Source organism: Bufo bufo, chromosome 3 (genome assembly GCF_905171765.1).
Source record: "Bufo bufo chromosome 3, aBufBuf1.1, whole genome shotgun sequence".
NCBI lineage: Eukaryota > Metazoa > Chordata > Amphibia > Anura > Bufonidae > Bufo > Bufo bufo.
In genome coordinates this window covers 135,532,521-135,544,805 of record NC_053391.1, presented here as the reverse complement: position 1 = coordinate 135,544,805, position 12,285 = coordinate 135,532,521, and the positions used below count along the sequence as shown (strand labels likewise).

Genomic DNA, 12,285 nt, shown 5'->3' with positions numbered 1-12,285 from the left:
TAGGCGGCATGGTGACATCACTGCATGGTGCCACCTACGGCGAGATGCTTATAGGCTGGAAAAGGCTTCAGCCGTTCCACTCATCATGGGATCAGGGTAAGGTGAATTTAAATCCTAATGTTTTCGGAAGAAAAAGAGGGCGCTATTGGCTATTAGGGCAAATATTTTCCCATTAGTGGACCGTATCCCTTATTAGGGGGCACAAGGGTGGCCATTTTATTGTGTGGGGGCAAGTGAGTTATCACTGTTTTGGGGTAGAATTTTTTTTAAAATTAATAATAATACCTCTTTCTGTCACAAAACAGTAATAACAGCCTCTGTTGTGCCTCCACACAATACAAGTGCCCACCTTGATTATTTTCTAGGGGGCACAAATGTTTACTGTGTAGTGAGCACAAAGGGGGTCAATAATGTTGTGCCAGGACAGAAAGGGAGGATTATTACTGTCAAAGCCAAATTACTAGGGGCTTTACTACTTCCTAGCACAATATTGGACATTATTAGTGTGGGTGCTAAGTAGAGCGATATTTCTGTGTGGGGCTTTAAAGGGATATTATTGCTGTGTGGGTTACAAGAGACGGCACTATTACTATCTGGCAACTAAAATGTAATGTTGATAAATGCAAGATAATGCACCTGGGGCATAAAAACCCAAGAGCAGAATATAAAATCAATGATACAGTCCTAACCTCAGTATCTGAGGAAAAGGATTTAGGGGTCATTATTTCAGAAGACAATGTCATAGAGCAGCAGGAAATGCTAGCAGAATGCTTGGGTGTATAGGGAGAGGCATTACCAGTAGAAAGAGGGAGGTGCTCATGCCGCTCTACAGAGCACTAGTGAGACCTCATTTGGAGTATTGTGCGCAGTACTGGAGACCATATCTCCAGAAGGATATTGATACTTTGGAGAGAGTTCAGAGAAGAGCTACTAAACTGGTACATGGATTGCAGGATAAAACTTACCAGGAAAGGTTAAAGGACCTTACCATGTATAGTTTGGAAGAAAGACTAGACAGAGGGGATATGATAGAAACTTTTAAATACATAAAGGGAATCAACAAGGTAAAAGAGGAGAGAATATTTAAAAGAAGAAAAACTGCTACAAGAGGACATAGTCTTAAATTAGAGGGGCAAAGGTTTAAAAGTAATATCAGGAAGTATTACTTTACTGAGAGAGTCGTGGATGCATGGAATAGCCTTCCTGCAGAAGTGGTAGCTGCAAATACAGTGAAGGGGTTTAAGCATGCATGGGATAGGCATAAGGCCATCCTTCATATAAGATAGGGCCAGGGACTATTCATAGGATTCAGACATATTGGGCAGACTAGATGGGCCAAATGGTTCTTATCTGCCGACACATTCTATGTTTCTACTATATGAGAAGGGAAGCACAATTACATTTAGGGCCTTATCTGTTTCACACTATTATTTATGGGGGGTAGTACCTATTTATACTATTCTTTTTGAAGTACAGTATTTGGGGGCACTGTGACACACAGCATGTAATTGGGGACGGTTGGGGTAGCAGCAGGTACAGAGATGGGGCTATCGGCAGGATGAGAGTTTTTGTAGAATGGTGTAAAATAGGGAGGCTGAAAATATGAGGAGCCAAAGATGTCTGGGCAGCAAATTCTGCAGACATAGTCACACCTGGAGGAAGTCTTCATGGCAACCTGCGCCAGATAGAAAAGAGGGGAAAAGGGAACAAATTTAATCCGAGGTGACATCACATATAGGTGACTGCATTAGCTGTACTGTATTCACTTATATTGTCTACCCGTGTAGAACCACTACCACTATATACCGTAGTCATTGTATGGTGGTAATATTGGTCTTATTGGTAGTAGAAATGGTATTAATGGTCTTGGTATGACTTTATTATTTGATCCTTTTAAAGTAGTATTATTAAGTAATATTAGTCCATATATTGTGACTGACTATAGTATGTCACTCGGTTGTTGGTACAATATTTCAGCATTTGGGGGACACACTTTGTCTAAAAGCAACCCTGGTGAGAAGGGGGTCAGAGAATGACATATTATATAGATATTTAACTCTCTATTCATATACCACAAATTGAAAATAAGACCTCTCATATTCATTGAATAGGGTTGTCCAGGATTTTAAAAAAAAACAGGGTCTGCTTTCTTATCCCCAGAAACAGTGCCACTCTTGTCCCTGGGCTGTCTCTGGTATTGCAGCTGATCCTCAATTGACATTTTTCTTTCCCGTAAATGTACGATTTTGCCTAATTACTCATTTGAAATGATTTCAACCCCTGTTTTTGTTTTTCACTCCCAGCCTTCCTGGAGACATAACTTTTTTATTTTTCCATTCACTTAGCTTGTTTTTTGAGGTACAAGTTATACTGTTGAGTGTCATCATTTAATATTACATACGATGTAGTGGGAATATGGAAAAAAATTCCAAATGCGGTGGAATTGGAAAGAAACAACGCAATTCCACCACAGTTTTATCTGTATTTTTTTGGCATTCCCTATACGGTTCAACTCACCTGTTATCTTCATTCTCTGGGTCAGTATGATTACAGTGATACCACATTCATATATTTTTGTTGCAACGTAATACTGAAAAAAAAAAGGCCTTTATTTTCTCTTTGCATCATGTATGTCTACGGAGTTGTATGAGAACTCTTTTGGAGGTGATCTTTAGTTTTTATTGATACCTTTTTATGTGTGTATGACTTGTTGATAACTTTTAATTACATTTTTTGGGGCAGGTAAAGCAACAACCTTATTGATTTTTTCCATTACAGTGTTCTTCCTTACGGAATAAATACGTTTATATTTTAATTGATCAGGCATTTCTAAGAAGCAGCAATACTAGTGATGTTTATATTTTAATTTTTTTTTTTAAAAACCTTATGCCCCCTAGGGGAACTGAACATGCAATCATTTGATTCTGCTTCTCTCACAGACTGCAATGGATTGCCATTGTCGTCTATTGGAGATTTGCTATCTTTCAATTAGGAACTTTGCTGTGGCGGGCGTCAGAACCTTCAGAAGGCCTGAGGATGCCATAGCAACTAAATGGCTCCCTTAATGTGGGGAAATAGACCTCTCAGGTGCCATGGTCGCAATTGACCATGACATCTGAGGGGTTCGAAATTCATGATTGGCATTGTTGCCGATCACTAACTTTGCCTCCAGGTGTCTGCTGTGTAAAACAGCAAAAACCTGGTGACTATAGTGCCTGCTCAGCTGTTAGAAGTGGCTGGCCCTCCGTGAGCACTGTGGCCTCTGACGTAGTTGCAGCTCAGCCCCATTTGAAGTGAATGAGGCTAAGCTGCAATACTAAGCACAGCCACTGTACTGTGTACGGCGCTGTACTTAGAGAGCTGCTGGGAAGTGGCTGCGCTCACCATAGCGCCTCCCTGAAAAAGCTGATCGGGGTGAGTGCTTGGACTTGGACCCCCGCCGATGTGATAATGAAGAGGGTCATCATTCCTGGATAACCCCTTTAAGCCATCCCCCCTCTCTGCAACGGCTTATTCATAGACTGGTGAGAAGGCAGGGTTAACCAGACAGCTAGCCCCTTCATACATGTCACCATACATAGAAGGGAATGAAGCTCCCTGCCTGCGTTGGAGCAAACTTGGAAGTGGAGCTTCCAGGACGGTGGGACTGTCAGTGAAATCAGGCCACCGGTGCAGTTTTCACAATTAAACTCGTGGTATATTAGTCACTTTTCTTAATTCATTTTAGACAACCAAAGAACGCTTCATGTCCCAGGACAACCCCTTTAAAGTATGTAGAGAAAGACTCCTGAAAACCACTTGTATGCTTTAAGTGCAGTACTTTATTGCATAGGCTGTTTTCCAGTTCACATAAATTAAATGTTTTTTGGCATATAGCCTTTTTTAGATCACTGGAATAGTTATACAAGATAAGGCAATAATTAGTGACAGTGCAATATTTACAATATACATAGTGATGTAAATACAGTACAAGACTTGAATTAGCGGGTGGTCATCCTATTGAGGTGAAGAATTCTGGGCGATCATGTGCTAGTTGTGACGGAGACCTACATAGACTGTCCGTTTATTGAGGATGTTTAGACCTTTAGTATGCTGATAATGGTGGCCCTTTAGCAAATAAAGAGATGCAGATGTCTATGGAGATGTAGGTATCCTTACCTGGATGAGCCGCTTGTGCTGGTATTTCAATGTGGACTGCTATGGTCTGTAGCTTGGGGGCTCTGTGGCCTAGAGAGCGCTTGTGGGATGTAGGCTGCTGCCCTGTGTTTTGGCGCAATGTTTGGGAGTGTGGCTCGTGCCTTTAAAAAGAGGTGTGCTGGAGTGGGGGCAGGACTGGGGTGGGTGGCCCGCTGTCTCCTCATTCCGGTAAGTATGCGAGGGCCATGTGCGGTAGGCTGTGCTAGGGGCAGAGCGCGGCGGCGCTATATGCCGGGGATAAGGCCGGAGGCAGGGGAAGTGACATCGTGCAGGTATTCCGCATGGGCCGGAGTGCAGGAAGCTGGGGCGTCGGGAACTTCAAAGATGAAATCACACACAGCGCATGCGCTAGAAGGGTGGATCCAGAATGCTTCTCTGTTTTTAAGGATTCTGCTAATGTCACCGCCTCTCCTAGGGATTTTAACCTGTTCAATTATTTGGAACCGTAGTTGAGCGATGCTGTGTCGTTTGGCTATAGCGATTCTATCCCTGACGTTTTGTGTGGTTTCGCCTATATATGCAAGGCCGCATGGACATTTTATTATATAGATCACATTGGAGGTTTCACATGTATAGAAGTCATGTATAGCAAAGCCTTTGCCTGTTTGGGGGTGGTAGATCTTATCTCCTTTTGTCACATGGGAGCATTGTGTACAATGAAGGTAGGGGAATGTGCCCTTGCGTTGTGTCTTAAGCAATGTCTGCCTTGGTATTTTTGTAGTAGGGCCCTCATCAGCTCGTACCAGTATGTCTTTAAGGTTTTTTGGATGCCTATTGCAGGGTAGAAATGGGGAGGTAAATTCCTCTATGCTGGGATAGGACTTGTGCAAGAGGTGCCAATGTCTGTGCAGAATGTTCTGTACCTTGGTCGCAAATGGATATGTGTGGGCAAAAGGGATCCTCTTGCTCTGAAGTCTTCTCACTTTGTTTTTCTCAGTCAGTCCCTCCTTCATCATTTTTCCAGGGTAACCCCTATCTCAGAAACGATTGGCCATCTCTAGTAGCCTCTTGCCTTTGATTGTCGTGTTATCGACAATCCTGGATACTCTTTTGAACTGAGAGCGTGGAAGGGATTTTTTCATACTGCTTGGATGGAAGCTGGAGTAATGCAGTAGACTACTGCGGTCTGTGGGTTTGGTAAAGAGGTCAGTTTGCAGGGTGCCGTCTGGATCCTTATACACTACTGTGTTAAGGAAGTTTATTGAGCTGTGGCTCTGATGTAAGGTGAATTGCAGTTCGGGCCATATAGCATTAATTGTGGATGAGAAAGTGTATAGGGATTCTGCACTTCCGTTCCATATGCAAAGGACATCATCTATGTAACGCTTCCATAATATGGCATGTTGTTGGAAATTGGTGTCTGTATATATGTGTTCTTCCTCAAACATGGCCATGTAACCATTAGCATAGGGCGGCGCCATATGCGGCCCATGGTGGTCCCGCGTTTCTGAACATAGAATGTATCCTGGAACATGAAATAGTTCTCTGTAAGAACCAACTGTAGAAGGTCCACGCAGAGGGAGACCACCTCACTGTCAGTATGAGTTGCTTCTAAGAACCTTGTAGTGGCCATGAGTCCCTTGGTATGCGTCATGGATGTATATAGGCTGACTACATCTAATGTGACTAGAATCGAGTTTGTGTGGACTTATTTGATGTCTCTTATGATTTAAAGGAATTTTGATGTGTCAAGTAAAAAGGATTTGGTGGTTTTGATCTTGGGAGTGAGGATTTTTTCGAGAAATATGGATAATGGCGATAAAATGGAGTCTGATGAGGAGACTATTGGGCGGCCTGGTGGTTTTGTAAAGGCACGAGCCACGCTCCCAAACATGGCGCCAAAACACAGGGCAGTAGCCTACAACCCACAAGTGCCCTCTAGGCCACAGAGCCCCCAAGCACGGACCATAGAAGTCCACATTGAAATACCAGCACAAGCGGCTCATCCAGGTAAGGATACCTACATCTCCATAGACATCTGCATCTCTTTATTTGCTAAAGGGCCACCATTATCTGCATACTAAAGGTCTAAACGTCCTCACAACTGCCTACACCCCGTTCTCAACCTTGTTTTTTATATATGTATTATGTTTCATATCTGTATAAGTTCTCATTACTGCATGCAATGTCTGGTTATTTCTAATATATAGTCTGTTCATGCCGAGATCTAAAAAGGTCATTTTCCTTAACATACGTCCTTGATGCACTTCGGCAACCTAATACCATCCGGATTCACCCAAGGGTATCCTCCCAAATACACGGACAATCTATGTAGTTTTCCGTCACACCTAGCACATGATCGCCCGGTATTCTTCACCTCAATAGGATGACCACCCACTAATTCAAGTCTTTTACTGCACTAATTATTTCCTTATCTTGTATAACTATTCCAGTGATCTGAAGAAGGCTATATCCCGAAAAACTTTTAATTTATGTGAACTGGAAAACAGCCTATGCAATAAAGTACAGCACTTAAAGCATACAACTGGTTTTCAGGAGTCTTTCACTATATTGCAACTCGGCCTGGGAACCGTCTCCTGACACCCACGAAAATGTTGCCACCTAGAGTTTGATCCAACCATTTACTAACTACTAACCCCTTTAAAGTGACTTCAAACAAGTGACTGAGCATGAAAAAAATAAAAATCACATTTTCTTTTTCATTAATTTCTCATTATTATATACATTCTCTGCAAGTGGTCGATGAATGACATAAGATAATTGGCAATTGTCCACATGATCACTAATGCTATGTCATTACATAATACCTAATTTTAATAATGATATTACAGCATGCAATGGGTACTGTAGTTCCGCTAAAGCTACAGAGACACAAGTTGCAGACCAGTACTGTACTGTATAGGGATGTGACATATCGTGTTACCCAATGTCATTGGTACATAAATGGGACTATGTATTGATTTTGAATTATTTCTTAGAATGATTAATTTTACACAAATCTTCTAGGTTACAGGGACAAAATATTCTTGATATATCCATGTGGTTGTGATGTAGCTCATCATCAGCTATTTTAATATGTATCCATAAAACTGATGACAGCCATGTTGATATATATTAAATATAATGGTATGTTAAAACATCCATATGGATTATTTCCAATCAAAATGAAAAGTCTCCTTTTATATACATTCCAGAAACTTTACATCTTCCAGATATGACTAAAATATTGGAATACAGACTTCAAGTCAAAGTTTAAGTTTTGGAAAGTTATTGATGTGGCTTTCCTAACTTCAGATCTTCTAGAGAGCTTTAATAGACAACTGATCTGTTGTAAATGTTCTGGCTTTGTACAGTTCAAGAAGTAATTTCTAAGAATTTAGTGATTTATTTTACCTTGTAAAGAAATTACATTGCATTCTTTGGCTTCTCAGACAATATATTCACATTTAGATACTATGCTGAACATTTTCTACAATTAAGAAACATTTTTACTAGAAACATATTTACATATTTGGCCAGCCTGGGCAGACAAGTGAAAAGATATTATGGACACATAGGCTGCAATCTGATGGGGTTGAATAATCTAATCTCCTAGGTCTTATATACGATCTTGGGGCTACTCCTAAGGGCATTGTCAAGGTGGTCCCTTGTAGTCACCCTTTCATCCCCATAAAGGGTTCTGGACTTTGTTGCATGGGCTGCTACTTCTACGAGTAGTCTACTTTCAGAGGCTGCTATCCCAGGTGGGTCAAGAGACATCATAGAATGGCAACAAAGGATCAGGCAGAAGTTGTCAAAGAGAAGCTGAGGTCAGGACTGGCAGAGTTTGTGCAATTTTGGAAAACAGGAAATTGGTCATGGTCAATATGGTAAATAGGGGGACGTCAGACACAGGAGGTCAGAATACATGATAGAGCAACCTTGCAGGACTAGCCAATATAGAAACCTACTGATCAGGCACCTTCCCCTGTGGGAATAAATACACCAGGGAATGCTGCCAGGCTGGGGACATATTAGCCCATGTGACTTATGGCCCTGGTGTACGGACCTATGAGAGCATGCACCAGGAGGAAGGAGGTGGAGAAAGCCAAAAGCAGCCTGCAGGGGGAGGCAGCAAGAAGAGTTGCTATTGTGGAGCTGTGCATACTGGGAAAGAGGTGGCCAGCGGGAATAGACCATTGGCATTACAGTACACCCCACACCTCCTCTTTTTTGGTCCAGACCGAAGGTGGAATTTTCCAAGAAAAGCCAGTGCATTGATGTTCTTGGAAGGCTCCCAAGACTTTTCCTTAGGACCATATCCCTGCCTATCCAGCAAATAAAAAGTTTTCCTCCCAACCTTCTTGACATCAAGAATTTTCTTTATCTTGAATTCATCTTCAGAACAACTGGAATGGGAGCAGAAACCGAAGACCTGGAGTAGAGGTTGAGCAACAATGCTTTGAGATGCGAAACATGAAAGGAATTGGGGATACACAGAGAAGTTGGAAAGCATAACTTATAGCAAACAGGGTTCATCTGTTTTGAAAACTCAAAAGGACCTAAGAATCAAGGAGCGAACTTATAGTATGGCTTCTCATACAGATGTTTCTGGAGGATGGCTAGACTTTGTCTCCTTGGGAAAAGTGCCATGGTTGCCTATGTCTCCAGTCAGCAGATCTTTTCAGGCAAGAAGTCACCTGGAACAGGGAATATTTAGTCTCCTACCACATCTGGAGGAAGTCCTTGACAGTAGAATTGGCATATGGAATCTCAGAGGAAACTGGAACACGAAGTAGAATCCACAGATTGTCACGACGGGGAGTGGGGGAAACCCCCCACCGTGCGGTGTCAGAGGGTAAAGGGGATAAGCCTGGCCAAAAGGAGTGATAAGGGAGCAGGTCACCCTTCCAACACCAGTCAAGGGAAGGCTACAACTTAAAGGGGAAGTGCACACACAAGTATACAAAACCACATGTTACCACCGGCAACAGCATGCGTGGCAACCATGTCACGGCAATCACCCAGAAGGCCAAGAGACTGCCACCGCATGCTCTCACAGCAACATGTTGCCGCGGGCAACCGCAAGTGTGGCAACAGTGTCACAGCGCAAACCAAAGGCCGTGACACAGATGTTGTACATATATAATTTAGAAATTGGAATTGCCAGTAGACTTGTGAGAGTGGTTGTTATTAGAGAATTTGTTGCAGGGAAGCAGTAGGTACTCAGTAGTAATGGTGGGAATAGATGAAACAGTGTAGATAATTCTACATTTGGTTAATATATTCTATCTGCTCACTGGACTGAGAATGATATACTGATAAGAAACCAATTGCTGACACTCAGCAATCTACAAAGGGACCTGCAGAACTTCACTGGTCAGAGAAAAAGTGCTGGGGCAAACCATGCAGATGGAAAATGTGCTTGTTAATATGTTAGTGAGGTGGACAGCAGCAGTAGGAAGACCAGTCATAGGAATGGAATGAGCCATCTTGGAGAAACAGTCCACAGCTACCGAGATCAAAGAACTGAAGGATGGAGGCAGATAGTATATGTGATGAAGTCTACTAAAATATGTTGCCATGGAGAGCCTGGCCTGGACAAAGGAAGAAGATGAACCACAGGTCTTTGTGAAAAAAAATTGTTTTGTGCACATGTGGCACAGGAGGCAACATGATCACAGATGTCCCGGCAAAGTGCTGGCCAGAAACAGTTTCAGGAAACGAGGTCTTACATCTTGCAGACTGCAGGATGACCAGAAATTATCCAAATTAGTGATCTGAGGCCAGTAGCAGCAGTAATGTTCATGTTGTAATTAATATGACTCGGAGGATCTGACAAGTTCCTTCTAATAAGTAAGGAGTAAACTAGTGTATCTTCACACTAGATTAGGCACTAGATAAAATCTGAGGGACACTTTGCACCTTGTGCAGTGTATATTGTGGGTCCATGTGGCACCCATAAAGTTTTTTGGATACATACAATAGCTCTGTGTCTCTGATTTTAAATGTGGCATGCTCCAATGCATGCCTTGTTACTGAGGCATTCCTTCCAGAAATGTTGCATCCAGGGGAGAATATGATGCCTCATAGAAGCACCATACATAGACAACCAGAGCCTACAGCTCTATAATGCATGTCATTTTAAATTTCTGTCCTGCCATATGACCTTGCAAATCTACTTACAAATGAGGGGAGATGGTTCACACGCTGGATCAGCTAGAACCTTAGCTATGGCGCCGCTTTCCAAAATGCTTCCATATTTTGCATCGTAATTACGGTACAGTACTTTCACCACTGCCAAGCGCTGTCCTGTAAACACCATTAACTTCAGCGTCTTAATACCATGTCTAAAAAAGATGGAGACTTCTCCTTTATTGTGTGACAAGTGTAACATGAAAAGTGAGTGGTTTTGGCAGAAACGCCTGGTTGCTATATTATCCAATAGACAAAACATGAACTTTTTTTTTTCCTGCCTGTTTGGCCACAGCACATTTTTCAAGGCTGTTATGTACAATATCGATTTATATAATAAAAAACAGACAAGAAATATGCGCCTTGGCATAAACTGAAAACGTCCAAGCCAGAAAAGACACATAGATTGTGCCTGTTTTCATATATCATAAAACAATGAAGCAAGCAAAAAACAGACACAAACTATTTAGGCTACAGAACCCTTTTGGAGAAAATACAGCTTTGGCTAGAACAGCTTTACCAATCTTTCCGCTATGTTTTCTGGCATTATGTCCCATTTTTTTTGCCAAGAAAGACTGTTTATGAGGTTGATTCTGTAAAAAAGGCTAATCCAATTTTCATTACATATATTAAAAAACATGGATCAGACCTTTGGAAAAGGACTTCATAAAACACCTCTTAATTTACACATTTCTCATGTGTAATTGAATTTATGGACTGACAGCTGCTGGTCTTTCATTACAAATAGATACATATGACAAGAAAAGGTTAATGGAACTCATGTGTCCTCCTGACACCCTTCTAAAGATCCTCCTGACAGCTAGGGCTACTTTCACACTCGCGTTTTGGCTTTCCGTTTGTGAGACCCATTCAGGGCTCTCACAAGCGGTCCAAAACGGATCAGTTTTGTCCTAATGCATTCTGAATGGAAAAGGATCCGCACCAAACGCGAGTGTGAAAGTAGCCTAAGGTAAGCCCTTATCCCAGAAAAAAACAACAGTGTTTGTCAGTACAATACCTTAGCAGCACGATGTCAGGCTTGTACGTAGATACTGCAGCTCCCAGAATGCACTGGGAGCCAGGAAGTCCTGCCTTGCACTGCAGGCTGGCTCCCAAAGTGTGGGACTGTCGTACAGCTGTATTCCCAGTCTGCAGAACTAAGGGCGGCTGCACACGCTGCAGATTTATGTGAAGCATGGAATCCGCACTATTTATTGTGTGGTTTTTGTTGTGTAGATGTGGATTTTCCGCAGATCCAAACAATTTACTTGCTACAGATTTCAAAATCTGCACCTAAGAAAGAAAGCAATGTGTACATGAGATCTGTCTAATCGTATACACTTTGCTGGTACTGTATTACGCTTCTGTTTTCCCGCACAAAATCCGTGTGCAAAAACCATGCATAATCCGCACTGTATGCAGCCAACCCTCATTCACACGTCCGTGTTCTCCAAGGACAGCACACCTCCCCGTTCATTTTAATGTGTGTATTCACACATCAGTGTTTTAGCACGGTTTGTGGGTCCGTTTTTTTTGTTCTTTTTTAGCACGGATGCATGTTCTATTTTGTCCGTGTTCATGGATCCATCGCACCCATTATAGTCTATGGGTCCGTGAAAACCACGGATTATGAGGAAGAGATGCTTTAAAAAATATTTTTCAGCTTTGCAGGGTCAGTGAAACAGGGATGGCACACAGACACATGGACCCAACGGATCCCTCACGGACATCTTCACGGATGCATCACTGACCCCCTTTTTAAGCACAGACACAAACATGTGAATGAGGCTTAAGAGAGTACAGGGATCAGTGAGGATCGGATCACTGCATACAGCTCAGTGATCCTCCCAGTTTATCCTGACAGATACTTTTCGCTTTCGCTCATACCCTAAGACTTTTTGGTGCTTTGGCATGAGATGTAGACTAAATGAACTTCATCCAGGGGAAGCATGG

At 42.3% G+C, this 12,285-nt stretch overlaps 1 protein-coding gene across 2 annotated transcripts in view; it reads right to left on the bottom strand.

Moving 5' to 3' along the window:
* Positions 1-11,405, bottom strand: part of METTL27 (methyltransferase like 27) — a 107,835-nt gene extending 96,430 nt beyond the window's left edge. For both annotated transcript variants that reach the window (XM_040423626.1, XM_040423625.1), the window contains exon 1: positions 11,351-11,405. The gene's annotated coding sequence lies outside the window, so the exon portion shown is untranslated. The remainder of the gene's footprint in view (positions 1-11,350) is intronic.
* Positions 11,406-12,285: the final 880 nt, after the last annotated feature.